The following is a 26255-nucleotide window of genomic DNA, read 5'->3' as shown; positions in this document are numbered from 1 at the left end:
CAAGAGGAAAAACAAACTGCAAACATCCGGGCCCAACACCAGATGGCGATCTATGCACAGTGTATAATCTGCAGCTCATATGCCTCGAACAAGGGGTTTCTCCAGCTGAAGGCCATTGGAGTTCAGGATCCTCCCGTTTCGTGGTATAATCCGTTTGATGCTGTTGGAGGCAGTGTTAAAGGTGGTCACACAGATAGCCTTGTTTGTGGGAGGTTTTTCTACTGTATCCAACAGGGCTTCACGATTACAGTTGAGAGCCCGCTTCTGTGCTCGTTTAATTGTCTTTCATGGGTATTCCCTGTTCAGTAGTTTCCCTGCTAGGACATCAGCTTCTTCCCTGAAATCCCCTGTATTGGAGCAGTTTCTGCGGAGGCGTAGGAATTGTCCCATCGGGAGGTTGTCCCTTAATGATTTACGGTGGAAGTTTTCAAACAGCAGGAGGCTGTTCCTGTGTGTTGCTTTATGGAACACTTGTGTTTGTAGTTGGTCCTTCCCTGGGAAAATGTCCAAATCCCGAAAAGGTAGGCTTTCCATTGTGATAGTCGATGTAAAGTGCAGGAGGGGATATCGGTTGTTGAGCAGTCTAGGAAATCAACAATAGACTGGGCTTCTCCCTCCCAAATCAGGAGCACATCATCAATGTAACACTTCCATATTTTGATATTCCCTCTCTGGATGCTCATGGGGGCGAAGATGAACTGGTCCTCAAAGGCCGCCATGTAAAGTCCTGCCAAACTGGGGGCAAGGGTACTCCCCGTAGAAGTACCATGGGTTGGGAGGTAATGGGTACCTTGGAATTCAAAGTAGTTCTTCGTCAATGCAATCTCTGCGAGATGTAGATTAAATGGCCTTGGGATATAGAATGGCCGTTCTTGGTCAAACAGGATCTCTTCCACCACCCGCAAGGTTTCCCTCTGCGGTATGTTTGTATATAGGGACTCGATGTCTAATCCCACCAAGAACTCTTTCTTGGGATCAAATGTGAGGTCCTTAAGTAAATTGAGAACATCGGTAGTGTCCTTCAGGTAGGCTGTCCTGTTCTGTACTAAAGGTTTTAAAAAGAAATCGTAGAACTGGGATGGGCTCAAGGACCCCCCCTTCTCTGCTGGTTTGAACACGATGTCTGGGTTGTTCCTCAGCTGTTCCAGAGCTTTCTTTTCCTGTCTGGTTAGGTTTTTGAAGGGGGAGGACTCATCGCCAGGGTTTCCACCTCATGGATGACCGCCCATTCAAAGTCTCTACCTCAATAGGGAGAGCTGCGGTTGAGAGTGTAAGTTTAGATTGGGGGGGGGAGTTGGTGTCGCCACCCCTCTCATCTGCCTCTGGTTTCCTTCAACGAAGACCCTGAGTCTGATGCTCTGAAAAAAAACTGCCAATTCCTGGCAAATTTTGAAAACATCTAGGGTATTGGTAGGGACAAAGCCAAGTCCCTTGTTCAGGAGTGCTTCTTGTGGGCCGGTAAGGGTTGTGTCTGTCAGGTTCATTACCAAAGTTACTCCCCGCTCGTCCCCGGTGAGGGGTCCCTCGCCATGCTCCTGGTTACCTTCTGGTTCAAATCCTCCCAATGTACCCCTGTTGTCCCCTTCTGTTTGCCCCTGCCTCTCCCTCTGTCTCTCCCTAAAAAATGATTCGGCATCTGTGGATATTGTGGCATTTGGGGTCCCTGCATCTGTGGGAATTGGTGGTACATGGGTGGCCAACCGTAGTTTTGTCCTGGAAAATTGGGGTATATGGTTGAATGCAGAGTGAGGTCCTCCAAAGAAACCCCTCCCTCTCCCCCTTCTACGGGGTCTCCTCTCATAATCATTTTTCTCATTACTAGAACTCGTTAAGTCATAGTTCCTGCCCTCCCTGTTTAGGCCCTTCATCATGTCCTCCATTTTTTTGTGAATGTATTCCTCTGTTGTATAGGAAAAAACCTTTTCTTTAGAAACATTTGTAAGATCTTTTTGTAGTTTGTCTACCTTGGATCTTAGGAGATAGTCTTTATATTCCCCTATCTCACTGTTTGTTTCTTCCAGTTTCTTTTTGTAAGTGGTCAGTAAAATACTTGTTTACAAGCCCTGTTCACTCACCTGGATTTGAATGTAGAGGGTATCTGCTGTTCTTTTGGCTGTATTTATAATTAAAATAAGCCAATCCCATGTACATTTCCAGACAATCAGAGCCCAGTCCTTTCACAATGTTATGTCTTCTAAGAAGATGAGGGGTTCATTGTTAACGATAAGGCGTCTAGGGGCGGCATTCCCCCTCAAGTACTCAGTCAGTATAGCCCCATGTAATATCCCCTTCACGTGTGACCGCTTCAGTTCAATCAAAGCGTCCCACCCTTCACCCTGGGAAAGGACTTGGTTTATGGTTGCGTCACTGAGCAATGATGACCTTGACAGGATCTGTGCCAAGCCTCCTCTCCATATGCTAGACCCTGTTCTTCTGCCATCCTACAGCAATGCTTAATTGTAGGAGTGTCTGCTATATTTAGGTAAACAGAGGTCCAAGTATAAAAAAGAAAAAAAAACCCTGTGGCTCAGTGGCCGCGCTAAGCACTTCGCACACACAGTAATTAAGGGGGAAGGACGAGAAGCCCCACTCCGACCTCCTGAGATACGACTCAACACCCACATAGAAATGGGGCTATGCAAGGTGGAGCAATAGGGAAGGGGAGACGTAACAAACATAAAGAAAAACTGTGCGGGATCAAGAAGAGAGTGCAGAGAAGATAAAGCTAAAACTGACACTGGGATCTCCAAAATTACCCTTTATTGGTGGACTCCTTGGTCAGATTAAAAAGGTTATTATATAACCAGTGGATGGTGGTTTTATTGACTATGATGAACCCACTACCCATCTAATCTGCAAACTGTCGACATGTTTCAGACGGCTTATGCATTGTCCCCGGCTTTCATCAGGACTATGAAAATCGATCCCTTAGACACTCTCCCTACCTCCTACCTTGTGGAGTAGAGTGAAGTCACTGTCTGAGTGAATGCTCAGGTCAAATGGGTTGAGTAACTTACTCCCAGTGAAATTCCTGTAAGCAATGAGAAAGTTACCCAGGTAAACATATCAGATACAGTGCCCTTAGTGGTAAGTATAATAAAAAAACATACAAGAAAAGGTGTAAAAAGTGGCCCCGTTCGTCTTAACTAGTAGTGCGACCCGGTAGGTGCTGTGATTAAGTGTAGGCACCCCCAAAAACAAATGCAGCTCACCTTGGTTCATATCACAAACTTTAGCAACCTGTGGCTGTTAAATTTTCTTAGTGACATCCCCAAAGAGAAGGGGTTTTGCACACTGCACACATCGCCGAAGAGGAAGGACCTTTCCTCAGCAGATCCCCTGTCCAATAAGAAGATCCGACATTTGGAGACCGACCAGGAACAGCATTGCCAGAGAAAATAACCAATCAGACTGAGCTGGTGCCCAACGTCATAACATAAGGCACCCCCACGTGGGAGAAAGCATTGGAAACATTCCATGCACCAGTACATCCACAAGCGTATTCCAAGCAAGAGTTTGTGCCTGAATGTAGGCATCACTTCACAGAACAGGCATACAAGTACCTACGAATGTATTACAAGTCGTTGTTCCTAACAGGCAACATGCGACAGACTTGAGCATGTAACCCAATTAATGGTGAGGCAGTGTGTTTATTCTACTGAATCCCCCACAAAAAGTGTCGATTATAAGGAATTAAATAAAATATACAATCCCCTATCTGTGTCTTCGCCAAGGGATCCAAATCTCCAAACCCACAGGCTTAAAGTGAGAAAACAATGCCTCACCAAATAGGGTCCACTTCGTCCAAATTGAAAGCGGTATTGAGGCATTAGAATTCTCTAAGTTCAAAGAACATCGCCAATGTGAAATAGTAAACCAGTTCAGTGTAGATTTAATGAGTTTTATTCAAGCTTCATCAAGAGAACCACTTAAGCTACCCTGCAGCTTCCGCTCTCTCCAACTGTCTCCTTCAGAACCCTTACCCACATTCTTAGAATGCTCTCGCTTTCAAGGCTTAACATTTCAAGATACCATGAATGTGCCTGCCTAAACTGCAGCAAGAAGGATGGAGCAGAGGTGCTGGAACAGTGAAGCAGTGACAATTGGAGCAGAACAAAAAAAAACGCACCTGTTCACTCAAGATTTAAAAAAAAAAAGCTGCAGCAGTGTAAACAACATAACACTTTGTTTTCCGTATCTAAAGCATGTAAATTATAACCAGAAGCTGAGATCTCGCAAGACACATGTGAGCCATTTTGGGTTCAGGCAGTCCTGTGATGTAAGCATAAAAAAGCAAATAGACACCTTAGGTTTGCATCCAAGTCATGACAAAGGCCTTTAAAAAAGCTCACTGCACTAAAAATACAAAAAGGGATTGCTCCCGATATACAATGCATGTATGATGAAGAATTGAATGTGTTATGAATGAGTTTACGTTTCAGATATAAAATGGTTTCTCATATATTAAAATGGAATTACTTCCTGGGAGCTGAAATGACCCAAGAAACATTAGTATGAGATGTGAGATGTATACTCTGCGTATCAAAATGTGTTTGACAAAGTCTCAAACCAGTTGCTGAAGGTGCTGACCTAAACTAGCCAATAACTGTGACGTAAGACCCCTAAGGTCCAACTCATCTGCTTTTATTTTATGTAGGCCTCATTGACATTTTAGATCATGGAGGTCACTATTTTAGATCATGGAGGTTGCCGTCTTTCTCCATTTATGCAGAATCATTTCTATGTCTGCCAGTTGAAGGGGAGGACTATATATTTCTAACAACTGTGAAGGTGTAAGGTCATCTGACTCATGACATAGATACAACACCTGATGCAATTTGAGTCTGGGTCAAGTTTCTACTTATCACCATGTCTAGATAAAATTAGAACAATGTCCAAACTTAGTCAAAATAATGAAGTCTGAATTGGCATCCTCCTATGTCAGAAATTACAAGATTTAGTATTATAAGCACCACCATTCGGCCATTTAATTCAGAGGTCCTTCACCTAGATTATCGCCTGAGATTCTGACCTGAAGATGGTCTCACCTACGGCCAGTTCACTTCGAAGAGGCAACATCCCACTCAGTGATGATAAAGCTAAGTCCCGGAGTGTGCCCTTTGCACGGAACACTGCCTTCATGCCTCCGCTGATAATGACAGCTTTTGCTGTCAACAAGGTATGCAGCACAATGCTTCTCCCAAAGAAACTATACTCTGCAAGTTTCTCTGCTTTCCATGCTCTGTCAGTGTAGGGCACAGAAGTAGGTTTTAGAGTATTAGGTTTTGAGATGATATGTTAACCATCTAGCTATTTTTATGATATCCTGTATAGTTATTTTAGTTGTACTGAGATACAGGTTATTTCTGTCATAATAAACACTTTTATTTAAAGTGTCTATTCTTAGTACACTGTGTGTGTAACATTGTGACTAACGAAATAGGTTTGTTTTTGTTACCACAGTGAGTGACCCTGATCCCTTCAGAGTGATTGTTAGTAACCTAAAAGCAATTACTATATTTCAACAATGTTTTGGATAGGGTTCTGCAAGACTACAATTTATTTATTTATTGTGTTTTACAAAGCACAAACATGATCATCACAGTATCAGAGCGCTGTAAATGGGAGAGCTGGATAGGGTTGCAGTGCAATAAAATACCTGATGCAATAAGGTAATCTTTACAAAGAGTTCTCGGATAAAGGTATAAATACAACGGTGCGCAGTCAAAATATCGATTTTTATATATCGACCTACACTAATATCGAGTTTTTAATATCGTAGGGACAGAATATCGATGTCAAGAATATCGGTGACCAGAATATCGACCTTATGTAAGTAATATCGTTTTTTTATATCGAAGTAAGTAATGTTGAATTTAGTAATATTGAAGTAAGTAATATCGTTAGCAAAAGTATAGTTGTTAATAATATGGATATTTATCTTAGTGTTATGTATTTTAGTATGTATTCTATATGTATGTTTAACATTTTTTGTAATGGATTTGTATTATTTTTAAATATTTGTATTAAATATTTAGTAAATTTTGCATTTTAGTATCAGAGAGGGTTGTGGGTTTATAGGGAAATAGGGTGGGAAGTAATTTAATTATAATTAATTAATTAATTAATATCTTTGTATTTATTGTTATTGATTAATAATTTATTGTTAATTAATTATTAATTGGTAATTTAGCTCTATTATTTGATTAATTTAGCAGATTAATTATCATTAATGTATTATAAGTTTATTTATTTATTGTTTTTCTTAATTAATTTATTGTTAATTAATCATTACTTGGTAATTAATTTGTATTAATTGATTAATTGATAATTAAATTAATTATGTTAATTTTTGTGTAGCGGGTTGTGGTTTTATAGGGGAATAGGGTGAGAAGTAATTTAATTAATTAATATTTTTTCATTTATTGTTCTTGATAATTAATGTATTGTTAATTAATTATGAATTGGTAATTAATTTTTGAATAATTGATTAATTTACAATTATATTAATTATACTTAATTTATTATTTTTTATTGTTAATTAATTTATTGTTAATGTATTATTAATTGGTAATTAATTTTTATTAATTGATTAATTGACAATTACATTAATTGTGTTCTTTTTTATGTGTAGTGGGTTGTTTGTTTATGGGGAAATAGGGTGGGAAGTAATTTAATGTTATTTAAGTAAATATTAATTTAATTTTATTTGTATTTATTATTAATTTTTTAGTTAATTAATTCTTAATATGTTGTTTATTTTACAAAAATTATTCAATTAATAAGTATGTTAATTTAACCCCTACGCTATCCTACATTTTCCACACTGTTACACTCACTGGAGTTGGAATAGTAATTATAACCTCACGCATCCAACACTTTCCTTACTGTTGCACTCACTGGAGTGGGAATAGTAATTTTTACCCCTACGCTATCCAACGTTTTCCCTACTGTTGCACTCTTCGAAGTGGGAATAGTACATTTTACCCCTATGCTCTCCAACGTTTTTCCAACTGTTGCACTATGTGGAGTAAGTATATATATTAATTTATATGTATATGTTTAATTAATTTTAACATTATATGTATTAGTTATTATTTAACTATGTTTCTTTTAATTATATGTATTATTTACATGGGTAATCATCCAATTCATCCAATACAGACATGGAGCACCATACTCACCCGTGATGGGCCCAACCAGCTGAGGTGGTGCCCGCACAACTGTGCCTACAGACCTATTTAGAAGAGCAACAGTCATGCGCAGAGGTCAGGGATCATGTGGAGTGTCCTGGGGTGCTACTCCCAGGTATGTGTAGACACGTGGCAGAACCATGTCCTGCATGCTTGAGTCAGGTGGATGTGGAGAATGGTGGGCCGGCCAAGGTTGGATGCATGGAGATGGCACAATGGGGTGTTGGATCACAGTGCCACAAGGTTGTGTTGTGGTTGTGGGCTGCATCCTGAGTGTGTGCGTGGATTGAGAAGGTCATCCTGCAGCTGGCAGTGATCCATTCCCCCCATCTCTGTTGGACGTTGATGTGGCCTGGTCGCCGGATGTAGAAGCAGAGCTGTGCAGATGCACCCTGGATGTGGACAAGTATCATGGGAGTTGTAACGCACATGTCCGTAGAGTGCAGGGTAGGATTAGACACGGATGTCGTAGTTGACCTGGGGGATGGTCTCTCTTGTCTTGAGGTGGATGGAACTGGGGATCTTGTGCAATATGCAGAGTGTGCTGCAGCATGAGGCACAGATGCTGCTGATCAGCATAGCACATGTCAGCAAGCAATCCATGATGAACACCAGCTTGTTTGCGTGGACAGTGGGTGCCCTTGCTGCAGGGCCTGCAGCAGCATGCGCCATGTCAAGAAAACAATGCCACAAGTAGCACACAAAGACAAGGATCTCAGGAAGGAACTATGCAAAAGGTGTATGTCAAGGAAGGAATGTCTGGTTCAACATGGCACACACACACACAATGGATGCACATGCAGCACAGTGGCCGTCGTGGAGACTGACATGCCACAATACCTACACAGCCATGGACATCATGCACAATACAGATTCTAATCCCTGACAAACAGCTTGCATCTTGCTACTCCACACATAGACTCATATGCACCATCTCTGAGAACTATGCCAGACATGCCGCATGCACAGTGGCAACAGACCACCATTGACAGAGATGAGGCACCTTGGAGGCAGAGGGACACCTTTATTAGTCATGTGTGTCGGAATGCTAATGCAACTCTGTCAACACATACACAGGTCATGTGGATGAACACGTGGGACCAACACTGGCACCCCCCTTTGCACCACAGATGCTGGAAATCCATAGAACTGGCACACAAGTGACGGGTTACAGCTAAACACCCCCTGCTGCTCACGGAGAGGCTGCTATACACCATTGAGCCCCTAATGGGGAATTCACACACCATGTCAACCCAGTGCAACCCGTATGTTTCCGAGGGCAGTGTTACACACATTGATGGCTTCATCACAATCCACAATCCCATTACAGATGACTGTCACCAAGTCTGACCATCAATTCAGGTGAATTCAGCTCCATGTCATGTGCCCCATGGTGATTCTACATGTATGTAAAGTATCCAAACATGAACAGGAGCAGTGCACACACATTCAAAACAAATACCACTCCCAAAAAGCCGTGCTGCATCCCTTACCCTAAGGAGATTTTCAAACTTGTCCGTGCATGTAACGCTGATTCAGCACATGTTGCTGTGTTCATGAGGAATAGCAGGAGCACAACAATGCCACCAGCAGACAGCATGCGCAAGTACCTGTGGATGAGAGACACACCAGAAGTCAGCCAAAAGAAGCACATCCGCATGCATGTGCATGTACTCGACACGTATAAGGTTGTCAACATGCTAGGTGACAATGATGACTCTGGAAAAACATTCTTCTATTGCACCATCACTCGAGTGACACATCCAAACACACCTCTGACTCACTTGGCAGACATGCAGATGGACACACACATTGCAACACATGCCACACACGGCCCAATGCGTGCACACTCAGACACTGGAACTCACCACTAAGCAAAGAAGTTGCGTATGAGCTGACTCCGGATGTCCTCTACCGCCTCCTCCTCCTCCACATCACTTGCCTCGTGACCAAGCCCTTCATCCTCCACGGGTGGATGTTCCTGCTCATCTGGATCCAGGATGAGTGGCACAGCTTTCTCCACTGCCATGTTGTGCAGCATGCAGCACACGAGGAAGATCTTGCAGACCTTCACCGGTGCATATGGGAGTGCGCCACCGGTCTTGTGGAGGCAACGGAATCAGCTCTTCAGGAGGCCAAACGTCCTCTCTATCACTCGCCTGGTCCGCCCATGGGCGTTGTTGTAGCGGTGCTCGGCAGCCGTGCTGGGGTTGCGGAGAGGCGTGATCAGCCATGGCATGTTGGGATAGCCAGCGTCCCCTACATGGAAACATCATGGACAAAAGTGGGTCAGGAGAAGCAGTAAGACAGGAAGATGACGTTAAATACAGGACTGCCAGAGTATACCCACCAACAATACATGCTCGTTCGTTGCGCAGCTGCAGCTGCAGCATCATTTCAGGCACCCTGCTACGCCTCATGATGTAGGCATCGTGTGCTGATCCTGGAAAATGAGCACAGACATGTGAAATCACCATGTTGGCAAGACACACCACAAGGGCATTAATGGAGTGGTAATGCTTGCGGTTCCTATACGCTACCTCCTGTGCCTGTGGTGGTACCAAAGCCACATGTGTTCCATCTATGGACCCAATGACATGGGGCATCCCTCCCAGGGCATAGAACTCACGCTTGACACCTGTCAACTGCTCAGGAGTTGGGAATTTTATGAACTCATCCAGGTGATCCAACATGGCCTCTAAAAAATCATGCAGAACACGGCTGAACATGGTTTGGGACATGCCACCAACATGAGCAATGGTATGTTGAAAGGTACCCGTGGCAAAGAAATGTAGGGCTGCCATCACCTTCATCTTGGGTGTCAGTGCAGTAGGATACCTGTGTAGCGGTTGGAGGTGTGGTGCCAGCCGTGTCGTCAAGTCCTCAATCAAATGTTGGGGGAAGCGGTAGCGGCGTATACAGTCATGTTCCCTCAGGTCAGCCAAGTCCAGAATTGGTCGAGGGAGAGGCGGAGCCCTGCAGTGAATTTGAAGGGACAACAAAGAGTGAGTACAGTACACCGTCAATGTACTGAGCACATGTTCAACAGGCAATACACATATGCTACATACAGAGTCCGGTCTGTGCAATATGCCCTGGACACGTATTCCAGGCAGGTGACACTCCTACCAAGAGCCAGCTACAAAAGTTGATTCTCAACCTCAATATGCCATGCCATGAAACTAGCTGTGAGCCAGTGCAAGTGAACAGGCAGACGCATTACAGGAGTTACAGACATCCACATATGTGCAGAAGAAGGATGTTTATTGTACAGACAGGTTGCGGAACACTAGAGGCACAGGTCACATGTCATAGAAAAAGGACAGACCACACACCTTGCCATGAAGGAGTACATGTCAAGACTGATCACGCATACATTGACAGTATGCAGATATGTCCTTGTTTTGGAACTCCGTGTCGATGCATACATACACACCTTACGTCGGATTACACATGTGGGCTGGTGTGCGTAACAGTGTGCCATGCCCATCTACACACAGACACATGTTGGTTGCAGCAACTGCAGATGCATTTGACCAAACACCTACATCAAACCTATGGGAACACATGACACACACATGACATAGTTACAGCGTGCAACGCGGGCATTCACATGTCAGGGGTAATATTCCGTGTACCTGGCATCAGGGGACAGTTGCGGGTGTCGGTGACTGTGCCATGCCAGTGACGCATGGCTCAACAAGTCTGTACTACATGCACACATGTCAAAGGAGTGAAGGGGATGTGTGGCACATAGGGCACCATCACACATGACATGTGTACACAGCTCATCATACTTTTATTAGCTTCACACCTCAGGAGTAAAGTGCCACATCACAGCCTGACCAACCGGTGCCCGACACATGTAGTACTGCACAGACAATGCCTTGATGTCCAGCCTTGGCCAAGAATGACAGCTCTATTCCTGTCTGTGTGCCGCCTGTCACCACTGTCAGGTGTGAAACGCACTGTACATACACTCTGAGGGCGTGTGTAGGGTCCCTATCGCTATGGGAGCGCTGGCGTATGCGTACGCCATAGTGATACGGACCGTACACGCGTGTGTAGGGTCCCTATCACTATGGGAGTGCTGGCGTATGCGTACGCCATAGTGATACGGACCGTACACGCGTGTGTAGGGTCCCTATCGCTATGGGAGCGCTGGCGTATGCGTACGCCATAGTGATACGGACCGTACACGCGTGTGTAGGGTCCCTATCACTATGGGAGCGCTGGCGTATGCGTACGCCATAGTGATACGGACCGTACACGCATGTGTAGGGTCCCTATCACTATGGGAGTGCTGGCTTATGCGTACGCCATAGTGATACGGACCGTACACGCGTGTGTAGGGTCCCTATCACTATGGGAGTGCTGGCGTATGCGTACGCCATAGTGATACGGACCGTACACGCGTGTGTAGGGTCCGTATCACTATGGGAGTGCTGGCGTATGCGTACACCATAGTGATACGGACCGACCCTACACACGCGTGTATGGTCCGTATCACAATGGCGTACGCATACGCCAGCACTCCCATAGTGATAGGGACCCTACACACGCGTATACGGTCCGTATCACTATGGCGTACGCATACGCCAGCACTCCCATAGTGATAGGGACCCTACACACGCGTGTACGGTCCATATCACTGCATTTGGGGTGCCCTAGGGCCATGGAACGGACCGTACCTGTGTGTAAATATTGAAATAACATAGGGGACACATGAGGGACAAGTATAAGGTCCTAAATGCATGCTGGATGTCATGGAGACCGAGTTTAAAGTTTGAATTATTGCATCAGGTGGCCTGCAGAAGTCGGTTGGAAACAATATACTTTGTTGCAAAGTGGTTGTTGACTTGACATCATGCTCAATTTTTAAACCATGCAAAGCCACTCACTGGGGTAGGTTTAAAGGGATTGGAGGAAACGTAGGATGCTAATGTGACTGACCAATCACTCTGTACTCCTGTAAATGAAACAGGCCAGAAAGGCAGATATAAGGCAGCCAGGTCCCATGAGAGAGCACTTGCCTGCACATCCTTTCATTCCACAACACTGCTGCTGCTCGTGATTCCTCTGGCACCATGTCCAGGTCTGTGGAGAGGGCCCAGCCATTTACCATGGAGGAGAATATGGCGTTGGTGGATGTGATCCTCCCACAGTACACCATGCTGTATGGTCGACCAGGGGAGCAGGTGAGTGCAGACTCCACTAGCTTAGACTGTGCCCCTTTTTTGTGACTGTGACTTCTGGCATTGTGTTCCCGTGTGACAGACATGCAATGTTGTTTAGAGTGGGTCCCAGGGTGGTGAAGGCCTCATGTCTCCCATGCAGAGCATGCTGTAGTTCCTGTGTGCACTCCTCACTTGCATTGTGCTTACTGTGACAATCAATGCATGGTGCATGCCACATTCTGCCCGGCTACTCCTCCTGGGAATGTTGTTGCTACAGTCCTGATGTGATTCTGTGGTCCCCCAGTGTGACAGGTGACAGTACCCATGGATGTGTGTTTGTTTAGTGTACCTGTGCTGTGAGTGTCCAAATGATGTGTTGGTCCCCTGGACATTGGTGTGTGTGTGTAAGTCCCTTGTCATGTGGGTAAGTGCATATGGGGAGTGTTGCACATCAGCTGCATGAGGGATGGATATACCCTGCCCATGTGATGTGAGCAGGGAGCAGTGCTGTGTGACTGCCGTGCTGACCCCGCCCCACACCTGTGACACCCCCCAGTCTAGTGGCACATGGGCAGAGTGAGGTTTGTACCCGCAGTTGGCAATGGCAGGTGATTGGCCTGTGCCTGTGTGTGTCTGTGCACTCTGCTGAGGTTGCGTCAGTGGGCTGGGGCATGTGACTGCTTTGAGGTGCTGTCCATAATCCTTGTGTAGCTTGTGATGCACAGTGTGATCCAGGATCATTGATTGTGTGGCACCCCTCATGCCACCTGTGTACTTTAAATGCCACGTAGTGCATTTTGCCTTCCACAGAGGATTATGTCCCTATGACAAATGTGCAATGAGTTGCCTGCATACCATGGCCTGTTCAAACAAGACAAATTGTTAATATGTGTGTCTCTGTGCCATTGCTCAGGTGAATTAATGTATTCTCACTTTTGCATCCTCACAGGTAGGCGTCCATGCCAAGGGGGAGATATGGAAGCAAGCCCTCAGTGCCGTGAGGATGACGGAGGGTCGGAAGCAGCGCCTAGCCCAGGTGAGGAAACGCTGGCAGGATATCCGGTGCTGGACGAGGAGGATTGCACGGGTCCTGCTGGGGGACTCACCTGAGAGCCGGAAGAACCGTGGGCGCCGGCGTCTGACCCACATCCATAAGCGTGTGCTGGCGGTGGTCTTCCCCGACTTGGATAGGCGCTTACAGGAGAAGCAGCAGCAGGAAGGGGGTAGGTACATGTGTGTTTGTTGTGTGTCACCAGCTTTTGGAAGTGCGCAGTTGCATGGATACACTGCCAGAGTTTAACTGTGCAGTGCATAACCAGTTCCCCAAAGTAAACCGGTGCTGTTCTTCCTCCCTTCCCCTCCTTGCCATGTGTTCCCTGGTCTGTGTGTAGTCACCCTTGCACAAGGTAATCTAGGCTGGCAGTTAATCCAAGTGCCCAATGCTTGCAGCATCATGTGTGGGGGTGGAGTGTAACAGGTTTTGAAACCTTGGCTGTGCCCTGGCCAGTTCAGTCATTGTGGGGTCCATGTCAGTTGGCACTGATGCAGAGTCCCAACATAGGAGTGTGTCTTAAAAGTGTACTGCCTTCCAGCATGCATGTCCAATGTTGTGCCCTCTGACATGATGTGCATGAGTGGGAGTAATGCATAGTGCAGGGACGGTTGCTTCAGTTGCAGTCATATCCATCCAGGACCATGGAGGAGTGTGGCCACTACCGTGCCCTGGGGCACCTTTTCCTAGGTATCATGTGTGTCATCCAACAATGTGGACATTCTCTGTGTCTTTGGCATAGGTTGGGCTCTGTGGCATTGTACCCTGGCCTCATCTGTTGACGTAAACTGTGCTACATGTGTCCACTGTACAGTGTGACCCAATTTTGCTTGTGCATACTCACAGTGGCCAGTGCCTGTGTGTCTTGGAACGACAATCTGATGATGGTTGATTGTCAATGATATATGTGGACAGGCGCACCAGGGGTAGTTTGTGTACAATCAGGATTTAGTGCAGCCCATGTGTTTTTATCCCAGAGTAAGAGGTGTGAGTACTTCCTCTGTCTCAATCACATTGTCTCAGGTAGGGGGTGGTTTGTGCGGGCAAGGCCTACATGTCCAAATCTGAAGTCTCCCTGCTAGGTCTGGCCTGTGTGTGATGTTTGTCTGGACATACACTCAAGGTGCAGTGACCCAGTCATGTTGGGCATGTTTTAATGTATTAGCTTTGCAGCATGTGCAGTAAGTCAATAGACATGGTTCCTGCTCATCCCTTTTTTGGCAACGCTGTGTGGTACAGATGCTGTGCACGATTGTCCCCAGAGCCTGGCTCCTCTGTCCAATTTGATATCAAGTAATTTCCTGTTGGGTCATGCTCTCCATTGTTTCTCAGTGGCATGGTGGGTCAACCAGCTGTGTGTTGCAGGGCCTACATATGTACCTTGTATTGTAGATGTTACTCATGTTGCTTTTCAGGCTATGCAGTGTGACCTATGTAGATTTGACTCATGTGACATATGTATACAGGTGTCTGATTATTTCCTGTCTCTTCACCTTGCCCACAGCATCGTCGGGGGACTCCGAGGGAGACACTGGCACGGACCGTGAGGAGGGAGCAGGCACCAGTGGCAGCAGTGCTGTCTTGTCTGGCGCATCGAGTGGCACGGAGGCCGAGGGGAGTGAGGCGGAGGACCTGTCCAGTACCACCACCGACTAGGACGCTAACGGGTCCGAGGCTGAGCTCCCAGAGGGGGCGGAGGCTGCTCCCACAGCTGAAAGCAGCACTCGATCTCTACCCGCCCCCTCCATTCCCATCACCGGCCTCTCACTTGCTCTGGTCCCTTCCCGCCGTGCTAGGTCACCACATGTCTCCTTCTTGCCAGGCACCGCACCCCCTGCCCCCGTGAATGCCGAGTCTGTGGACATCCTGCGCCAGTTGCAGGTTGGTCAGACTGCGATGCTTAATGTCCTCCATGGCCACACACGAGTGCTCACCCAGATGGAAGCATACATGGAGGGCATCTCAGCTGCGCAGTCTGACCAACGCCAGTTGCTGAGGTCCATAGACTCGACACTGACTGCAGCAGTGGGTCTCCTGCAGCGCTACGTCCCCCCCCTACCCCTGCACCATCCACACTTCCCACTCCCATGCCTGTCCAAAGCACACCCAGACGTACCCATGCACGCACCCCACCAGACACAGGCACCACACCACCAGGGAAGGCCAAGCGCACACCTCCTGTCACGCACACACAGGGTGAAGTAGGCACACCCACTGGGTCGGGGGGCAAACGGAAGACACGCAGCCACAGTGGGAGTACACATCCATCACAACCCACTCCCTCCAAATCCACTCCCCTCAGCTCTCCTGGCCAAGATTCCACCAAAGAATCCTTCCTGGCCACTCTGTCCCTGAGCCCCAGTGTGACACCACCCCGCAAGCGGTCGAAGGAGTCCCGAGTCAGGGTAGTTGATTCCCCCCCCTGTCCACACCCTCCCCCAGTAGCGCTGCGACCCATCCCTCCGACACCCCCCCCCCCCTTGGGGCCTGTGGTTCCTTCGGGTGCAAGGGAGACGCTGGAGGACCTTGCAACCGTGTGCAGCGCCATTCTCACCTCCACCTTTGGCGCTGCCCCACCCCCTGTGGTGGAGTCCTCTGTCCCTGCACCCACAACACCTACCCTTGCCCCTCCTGTCCCTGCGGTGCCTGGTCCTTCCCCCCACATGATGCCCCCCCCTGTGGAAGCAAAGGAGGTATGAACTGTGCAGGCAAGCTAGGGGACACGCGTCCCTATGTGTCCCCCACCAGGAATTGGACTATGGACTGCCCTATCGGCCTTGTACATATTGAACTTTTAATAACAAATGTTTTTTAATGCTGAATAAAGCAATGTTTTTTTCCCTTTGCACACTACTGCTTTTCTGGTATTGCTGTTGGTGGTGCTGCTCCATGATTTGGGATGGGGATAATGTGTTAGGTGTCTGGGAAATGTAGTAGTGTGCTGCTCATGGGGTGGACCCTGGTATCTGTGTGCCATCACAAGGTATTTGCGAAATAACTTTGTTCATGTGTGTTCTTACTGCATGGTGACATTGTCCCAAGGTGTGTTCCTTCCTCTGTGGACCCTGACATCTTCCCTGCAGGGTGTTTCCTAAATGTTGTGCTGAGCTGTGTCTACATATCCTTGGTGTGTGACGGATCCGTTAAACTTTGGCCATGCATGCTGGGCAATGTCTCCACCTGCATCATTTGTGGCATCCTTGGTGGTCACTGTACTTGTGTGTGGAGTATATTGAAGTTACTTCATGTGGACATGTTCCCTTTTACACACTATGCATGTGTGTACAACCAGCCTCGCACACATGTTACGTGTTCTGCAGGGTCTTTGAGCACCTGACTGACAATTGTGGGCATTGTATCTGTGGGTACTGCACCCTTTCCTTTCTGGGCACTGCTAGGAGGACTCTGCACCCACCCCTCCTGTGTCCGGGCACTGCTGGGAGGACTCTGCACCCACCCCTCCTGTGTCTGGGCACTGCTGGGAGGACTCTGCACCCACCCCTCATGTGTCTGGGCACTGCTGGGAGTGATAGGCACCCACCCCTCCTGTGTCTGGGCACTGCTGGGAGGACTCTGCACCCACCCCTCCTGTGTCTGGGCACTGCTGAGAGGACTCTGCACCCACCCCTCCTGTGTCTGGGCACTGCTGGGAGTGATAGGCACCCACCCCTCCTGTGTCTGGGCACTGCTGGGAGGACTCTGCTCCCACCCCTCCTGTGTCTGGGCACTGCTGGGAGGACTCTGCACCCACCCCTCCTGTGTCTGGGCACTGCTAGGAGTGATAGGCACCCACCCCTCCTGTGTTTGGGCACTGCTGGGAGGACTCTGCACCCACCCCATCTGTGTCTGGGCACTGCTGGGAGTGATAGGCACCCACCCCTCCTATGTCTGGGCACTGCTGGGAGGACTCTGCACCCACCCCTCCTGTGTCTGGGCACTGCTGGGAGGACTCTGCACCCATCACTCCTGTGTCTGGGCACTGCTGGGAGTGATAGGCACCCACCCCTCCTGTGTCTGGGCACTGCTGGGAGGACTCTACACCCACCCCTCCTGTGTCTGGGCACTGCTGGGAGGACTCTGCACCCACCCCTCCTGTGTCTGGGCACTGCTGGGAGTGATAGGGACCCACCCCTCCTGTGTCTGGGCACTGCTGAGAGGACTCTGCACCCACCCCTCCTGTGTCTGTGCACTGCTGGGAGGATTCTGCACCCACCCCTCCTGTGTCTGGGCACTGCTCGGAGTGATAGGCACCCACCCCTCCTGTGTCTGGGCACTGCTGGGAGGACTCTGCACCCACCCCTCCTGTGTCTGGGCACTGCTGGGAGTGATAGGCACCCACCCCTCCTGTGTCTGGGCACTGCTGGGAGGTCTCTGCACCCACCCCTCCTGTGTCTGGGCACTGCTAGGAGGACTCTGCACCCACCCCTCCTGTGTCTGGGCACTGCTGGGAGTGATAGGCACCCACCCCTCCTGTGTCTGGACATGTACGCTCGGGACATACACGGGTGTGGGTACGCTCCATTCATACACGGGTGGGGGTACGCTCCGTACATGCACTGGTGGGGTGTGGGTACGCTCCATTCATACACGGGTGAGGGTACGCTCCGTACATACACTGGTGGGGTGTGGGTATGCTCCATTCATACACGGGTGGGGGTACGCTCCGTACATGCACTGGTGGGGTGTGGGTACGCTCCATTCATACACGGGTGGGGGTACGCTCCGTGCATACACTGGTGGGGTGTGGGTATGCTCCATTCAAACACGGGTGGGGGTATGCTCCGTACATTCCCGTACCCACGATCTGCAGGCCTGGGTACGTACCGTACCCAGGCCTTCAGAGCGTGGGTACGGGTCGTACCACGCCTACCCCTATGTCACCCCAAAAATGGCGGTACGGCCCCTACCCACGTTCTAAAGGCCTGGGTACGGGCCGTACCAGCATTGTTGGGGTGATGTAGGGGTACGCGTGGTACGACCCGTACCCACGCTCTGAAGGGCTGGGTACGGTGCGTACCCCTACGGCACCCCATTGGGGGTCTGCACCGTACCCAGGCCTTCAGAGCGTGGGTACGGGTCGTACCACGCGTACCCCTACATCACCCCAACAATGGCGGTACGGCCCGTACCCACGTTCTGAAGGCCTGGGTACGGTGCAGACCCCTAACGGGGTGCCGTAGGGGTACGCACCGTACCCAGGCCTTCAGAGCATGGGTACGGGTCGTACCACGCGTACCCCTCCATCACCCCAACAATGCTGGTACGGCCCGTACCCAGGCCTTTAGAACGTGGGTACGGGCCGTACCGCCATTGTTGGGGTGACGTAGGGGTGGGCGTGGTACGACCCGTACCCACGCTCTTAATGCTTGGGTACGGTACGTACTGGTATTGTTGTGTTGCCGGTTCGCATCAACATCCACTTCCGTTGTGGCGGACGCTTGCGTTGATGGACACGCCCCCACCCCCTCGAGGTGACCAGGTCCTGCAGGTCAGGTATGTCCAGGGCATGTGTGATTTGTGACTTGGGTGGGGGTTATGTGTCCTTCCCCTGCCCCCCCTTTGCCCCTGGGTGTTGTTCTGACCTTCTGCGGCGTCTGCGTCGGTTCCTGTAGAGCAGGTGGAAAGCTATGACTGCTGGGATGACACGTAGGTTCGGGTCCATGGCTGTCCGTCGCGTACAGGTGCTCCTTGTGCGCGTCGTCCTGATTTCCCGACAGTTTTTGGCAGCCGGAGAATTTAATCCGTGCGGGGTGACGTCGGTGCGGATCGTACTTCCTGGTTCGTGAAACGCAGCCTGAAGGCGTCACGTCGGAGCTTTCCCGGATCACATTTGTATGTAGATTTTCGTCGGTCGGTGTTTTGTACGATTCGTACGGAAATAGTGTTTCCATGCGAATCGTACTTGCATTTTTGTAAAGTTTTTTGACCGGGTACGAGTCGGACGGAGAAAATGCTCCGTCCGACGGTTCGTACCCGGTTTCTCCAGGATCGGAATCGGCCCCAGAATAGTCAGTTGTTTTAGATGTACTGAGAAACAGGTTATTCCTGTCATAACAAACACTTTTATTTAGGAGTCTATTCTTAGTGCAGTATGTGTGTGACAGTGTGAATAACAAAATAGGGTTGTTTCTGTTACCAAGGTGCCCCATATCAATTCATACAGATTGTTAGTAACCCAAAAGTAATAAATCTCTTTCAACAATGTATTGGATAGGGTTGTCTTTCACATTCAGCGCTGGTGCATTGAACTGAGTTGACTGGTCTTACCAGTACGTGGGAATGCACACCTTGTAGAACCATGTTAAAGTCATAGTTAATACAACAACTGAAGGCTCCTTATCCAACTAAAATGCATTGTAAGCTTGACTATTTCATGTGGCAGATATTCAAACACGCTACGCAAGGACCGGTTGGCTGCTAGGTATTAACAAAATGCAGCATATATAGACTTTCTGGTCTAAGTAAGAAAGTCCCAGTTCTGCATAGTTTTTAGTTTTCTAGCCTTAGGATTCTGGTAAGCACAGGTGTCTCCAGTACTTTTAGTCTGACAACCTAAGGAACACTGACTACTTGTAGTCGGAGCCAGCTCAGAATGCTTGTGACACTTCAGGGTGGTGCCAACAGACACTCAGAGGTTCTCCACTTTATAAGGCATGAATCTCTGTTCGTGTGTACAGCATGAGCACACTGTTCACAGCTCTGTCTTGCAGAAGCAGTGCGGCTGCATAGGGCGGTGTCAGTTTTTGTTTTGAGGACCACTGAAGTGGGCTATTGGGGGAGGAAGAGCACTTTAGTAACCAGCTATTTGGCAGCAATTTAATCCATGCTGTTGCTCTTCCCTCACCTACCCGGCGACTGGATACAAGAATTATTTTCTCTCCTAGAGGTGAAGAGAGGGCGAAGAGTTGTGTTCTTGTAGTGGTCTTAGTGTTGAACAGGCCATCAGCAATACTCTGGTTTAAGGAAGACTCCTCTTCTAAGCAGCAATTTGTACAAGTATTATTTGAAGGCGGTGCACCTTTATTTCTAGAACTCGAATGGGCCAAGTTCTCAACACACCGGAATGTTTATTTCCTTTGGGCAACAGAAAAAACAGGCCTTTGACCTCAGTCAAGTATTGTTCTGGCTCTGTCCAAGCATTAGACGGGCTGGTACAAAAAGCATTCTTCGCATCTAAAGATAAAATTTACATCTGGCTAGCCGGACCAGCTTATATCCTCAAAAAGGTAGTTGGCACCTGGCCAACCAACCACTCTGAAATTGTGCAGCACTTGAAATGTAGGAGAGACTCAATAAAGACAGGCTGTATCATAAAGTACAGTTCAGACTCACATTGTAAAGATCATCCAATACTATCAACAGTCTCAGATTTCATGGACAATGCAAGCATCCCACAGTACTAAAAAGATTTGCACATCTCTGCCAAGTTGTCTGCCACTCAAGGGCTGTTGCTGGGACTTCGGCTTTGTTGCCAATTAAACGTATGTAGATGGGAAGTTACGACTAACAAATCATGACCAGGAGAGTGCTTCATTCTAAGCATTCTGGATAAACTGTTAACTTTATTGAAAATATTATTTAAATGATTTCATTGATGGTGGGACACTCAGCAAGATGGCCGCACTCTAGTGCAGCTCTGCCGGCTGAGCTCCATTATATGCGACGACAGCACAGGGATCAATACAGAAAAAAAACGGTGTGCCACTGCAGACCCTGGAATTGATAAGATCTGAAGTAAAGGGGCGGAGAATCATCAAAGTGCAGCTGAGCTATGGGTGACCTGCGGTGTGCGGTGGCCTGTCGCAGCCTGCCCAGATTCTCCGCTGTGGCCCCAGACCCCAGAGGATCAAGAGGTGAGAGCGGCACACCGATCTTCTAAGTGACCGTTTCAGTTGCCAGGTACTAGCTGCCTGCCCTCTTTCCCGGGAGCGCATCTGGGTGACCCAGGGTGAGCAAAGACTCCTGTGCCTACACCAGCAGCAAAAAGTCCTTGCAGATACCAATTGCGAATGCCTAGCATGCATGGTACGCAGCTTGGGACACTGGCATGCTATTGGCGGCCGCCTTGGCTGCCGGAGTTCGCCGCCAAGGGGCAAACCATAGTGGAGCTGCCAGGCGGCATGGAGACAGCGAAGCAGCTGTGACCTACCGCTGCGCCGTGGATTGAAAAGTGGTCATGCGGAGTGAGGACTGCAACGTGGCCTACACGGAGGGCTGGAAGGTGACAATCAGAGAATATACTTGCGCTGCTCCCAGTAAGACGTGTGAGGAGTGCAGTAGCTGGCAGAACCAAGTGCTGAGAGTAGCAAACAATAACCTGCAGCGGGGGTGCCTCGGCCCCAATAAGGAATGCATAGCACTATTTAGGATGGTGCAACCATTGAAGTGACAGCGAGGGCTGCATTGAGATACACATATGGGAAGTTCCATAAGTAGATATTAGACTGTTTCCCACTAGAATAGAAGCGGTGAGGGCGATTAAATATTGACATGATGTGTAATGCGCAATAAGCGTTTTTATGTATAAGGTATAGTTGAGTGGAGGGTGCCCTTTTTTGCCTATATTTCCCTCTAATGCTCCTTTTTTGATTATAAGTAATTTGAATGGTGGCTCAGCCGTGAGTCTTCAAATTATTTTGAACCAACTGAAGTATTTTGGTGGACGGCATAGCATGGAGATGCAATAGCATTTATTACACCTCATATAAGACTAGGGATCTGAGATGGAGTAACTCCTTTTCCCTTTTAGGAGTGTGAGTGTGTTCCCATCTATATACATTGTCAGTTGTGTATCTTGACACTATCTGTACATCTGTTTGTATGACAGTTGGAAGTGGGATGGGCAGGAATTGTCTGGCCTTTACTGATGTACAAATTTGTACAGATTTTCTCAGGACCATCTTTATTACCTGATTCTCCTCTTTTGTCAGGGACTCCTGCTAGAAAAGAATTGGAGAAACTATCTAATTTCAAGAAACGCCAGGTACGGATTCCTTTACATGGGGAGATTAATGACAGAATATTTACGTGTAAATGCAACTCCACAAGCCTCCTTGTGAGGATTTGAACCCAAGAACTTTATGGAAGATAGGCAATCCCATCTCGATTGGAGCTATATCACCAACAAATGCACCAGAGACCGGTTAATTCCTATTATAAATACTACCTAACAACTTAGTGAAGCACTTCTCAAAGAGATCCTGCATTTAGAAGAAACTCTGAAAAGGAACAAAACTATTGCTGACACCAAGGAACAGCTAGCGCGTATTCAGAGTGATCTCTCTGAACACAAAACATACATGGTGAATCAGAAAATAAGGGGTCTCAAGAGAAATCTAGATAGGTTCTCCCACGAATGGGCCCTTCCCTATGTAGAAAATAACTATTACCAGACCAAGACTGGTTCATGACAGTATAATAACCAACAAAGAGGGGGTAGATTCCAAAAAAGACAGACCCCCACATAACTGGACTTTCGATAACACGAGCAGTGAGGAGAAGGAACTGGCAGAGCAGGCAACCACCTCCAGCAACATCAGGGTACAGTTTGGCCCCAAGACCAGACAGGGTTATGATTTAGGTACACTCATGAGAACCTTTTTATGCCAAGAACAATGGTGGAACTGCAGAGGAGGACGACAGAGAGGCAGGGGCCATGGCAGACCAATTCCCCACGAATAACACGCAGCACAGGGAGAGGACCTCTATAATGGTCTAAATTGTGGTTTAAATAATTAACTAACTACACTCTCTCACCATCAAACAATCAATCAGGGGATTTATAAAGCGCTCTACTCACCCGTGAGGGTCTCAAGGCGCTTTGGGTGGGGGGGGAGGGGGGAGCGGCACCAGCTCATTCGAAGAGCCAGGTCTTGAGGTCCTGCCTGAACGTGTGCAGGGTGGGGGAGCGTCTGATGTTCAAAGGAAGCTCGTTCCAGGTCGCGATGAAGGAGAAAGCTCTCCCGCCAGTTCTGTTTCTGCGGATGCGGAGGACCTCTGCCAGGGCGAGTTTGGCAGAGCGGAGGTTCCTCTTGGGTATGTGGAAGGATACTCTCTTGTTGAGGTATTTGGGACCATCAGAGTCACAAGTCCCTAAAACACCTTCGATATGCCCCTACATCACAGCATGACCTTTTCAAATGCAGGACAGAGTTTTTTGAAACCATGCGAAGAATTTGTTTGCATAAATTCTTGGAAGATAAACCAGCTGATCCCCGTCTGTGTTCTCTAACGATTTAAGCAGACCAAATCAGATTGCATTCTTTCCTAACTTCACGGTGGCAGTCCAAGTGGTCCGCGGGGAATTCCTAACCGGTGAAGAAACAGTTGAAGAAAGCTGAGATCAAATATGCAGTGCTCTATCCGGCAAGCCTCCAATTCAATTATATAGGGGAAACTGACAATCCACATGATGCCCAAGGCTTCCAAGAGGTTCCTTCTCACTCTTTCACTGAAGAAGCAAGACTATCCCTAGGGCAACGTTGAGGAAGAGAAGGCGGCATAACCATGAGCACTTTGGTTCCCATCTTCACATTTTGTTTCTGACACTGTAGGGACCCATGCCACACACAGGATGACTGAGACTGTGACAACAGGTGTATGCCACGACATGTAGACAAGGGTCCCCCTGTGGTGATCGGTGGATCATAGGTGGCAAACATTAAGGCTCAGTCAACTCTGTTACACAGGGAGGGGTACGAGTGCCTGGCGACCCCCACAGAAGGAACATCCCGAATGGTTGTGATGAGTAGACATGTTTTCTTATCTACCCTTTTATTGAAATGTTTTGATGTTTGTCATTCTGTACGGATATGTCTTTGGCACAGTACTGATGCTGAAGTGTGGAGGGGTTATAGGGTTGTTTAAGACATCGGCACTGACGGAATACCCACCATGTGCCAACACAAGAGCTATATTTGTTCCCAGGTGGCATACACAACTGACATATGCAGGTAAAACTCTTAGCTGACTAGATTAAGGGATAAAGTAACCTTGCTCACATGGAATGTCAGAGGGCTAAACTATCCCCGCAATACACGTTTAGTCCTCAAGTACCTAGACACATATGGCACACAAATTGTTCTCCTGCAGGAGACTCGTGTAACGCGGCTCACTGATCAGAATCTAGGCACACATTGGATGGTTTATAGGATGGCTTTGGCATCCCCTTCACGATGAAAAACTCCAGGGTGGACACCCGGGGAAGGTTCTTTGGTACATTCCTTACCTTGGTTAATATATATGGGGCAAATGTGAATAGTCCAGAGTTTTATGCCACTCTATGGAGGCATTGCCATGAACGGGCCACAGGCATAATTATATGGGGGGGGGGAAGATCTTAATACATACCTGGAACCAAGTATGGCAGTTCTTGAATTGCACTGCAAACAGTCAGCAAAGGTTATTTGTATAGGTATGGAAGAATGCATAATGGTGGACACATGGCGTCTGCACAATCTGCATAAACGGGAGGGTACATTTTTGTCCTCAGTCCATGGTACGTGGTCCAGATTGGATTATTGACTAATGTCCAGGGAGGTATGTCCATGGGTAGTGGAGGTGGCGCATTTACCGAAAACACTATCAGATCGTGCACCAGTGAAATTAAGATTAGCAATGCCAAATATGGCTCCACCCCCCTTTACATGGAGGTTTCGCACTACTGCCCTACGAGATGCAGTTTTTAGGGAAGAGGTTCGTACAGTGATAGTTGAATATTCTGAAAAGAATATTGCAATTGTAGAAGGTAAGTGCACCTTATGGCAAGCCTTCAAAATAACGATCCCAGTGATCTGTATGTCCACCCAGACAGGGGTCCTTAGGGCGATTTGCACCCAGATACATAAAACAGAAGGCACATGACATACACTTGAATGAAGCTATGAGAACACTTCAATTCCAGCCACTACGGCTGAGATACAACAGCAATTGACAGAATATCACGATTTAGCAGCACAGGAGTTACATTTCCAGTCTAAGTGCCACATGGCACAGTCGTATGGTAAGTTAGGGAGGCCCAGATGAATGTTGACACATAAGCTAATGACACCACGGGACGCTGGACACATAGTAAAAATACTTGAGACCGACGGGCAGGCACATTTCGATACACACAACATATTAGCAGCCTTTACAAGATTCTATGTGGATCTGCACAGTGCGAGACCCACTACTGCCCTGGATTAAATAAATTGATATCTTGAGGACGTGACACTGGTGTGGTCGTCACCTGGGCTGCGGGAGTACCTCATGCAGTTTATCACAGTAGGGGATGTTAAGGAGGCAATTTGAAAGATCCTGAATGACAAGACTGCTGGTCTTGATCGGCTGAGTGGGGAATTGTATTAAGAATATAACAAACTGTTGGCGCCACATCTCCAGGCTGTCTATGAAGTGGCCTATCTGACTCAAATTTTTCTCCCCTCTCTTTGGGAGGCATTAGTTGTGACTCTACTCAAGCCGGATAAGTTGCGGGAAGCATGTGAATACTATCACCCTTTGTCTTTAACAAATATAGGTATGAAAATACTTGTCAAAATATTGGCAATTTGATTGCAGCCACTTCTACCTACCTTGGTCCTCCTCGACAAATCGAGTTTCTTACCATCTCGCTCTACTACACATAATCTGCGTACTATATTCTCTTTATTGCAACAATTAGACCCTACTATATGAATGGCAGCGGTGCTATTGGAAGCTGCCAAAGCATTTAATTCCATTGTATGGGACTATATGCTCACTATATTGACACGCATGGGCATTCTGCAAAAATTCACCCGCTGGATCAGACTGCTGTACACCATACCGATAGCGGGAGTCTGCCTCAATGGACAT

At 47.8% G+C, this 26255-nt stretch overlaps 1 long non-coding RNA gene across 1 annotated transcript in view; it reads left to right on the top strand.

The window, feature by feature from the left end:
• The window catches only part of LOC146832876 (uncharacterized), a 100602-nt gene that overhangs the window by 10322 nt on the left and 64025 nt on the right, over positions 1-26255 (top strand). Inside the window, exon 2 of the long non-coding RNA XR_014960466.1 lies at positions 5783-5832. This is a non-coding gene — a long non-coding RNA (uncharacterized LOC146832876). The remainder of the gene's footprint in view (positions 1-5782; positions 5833-26255) is intronic.

This window comes from Triturus cristatus, chromosome 4_2, assembly GCF_964204655.1.
Source record: "Triturus cristatus chromosome 4_2, aTriCri1.1, whole genome shotgun sequence".
NCBI lineage: Eukaryota > Metazoa > Chordata > Amphibia > Caudata > Salamandridae > Triturus > Triturus cristatus.
The sequence above is the reverse complement of the archived record's forward strand: the minus strand, read 5'-3'. Positions and strand labels throughout refer to the sequence as shown.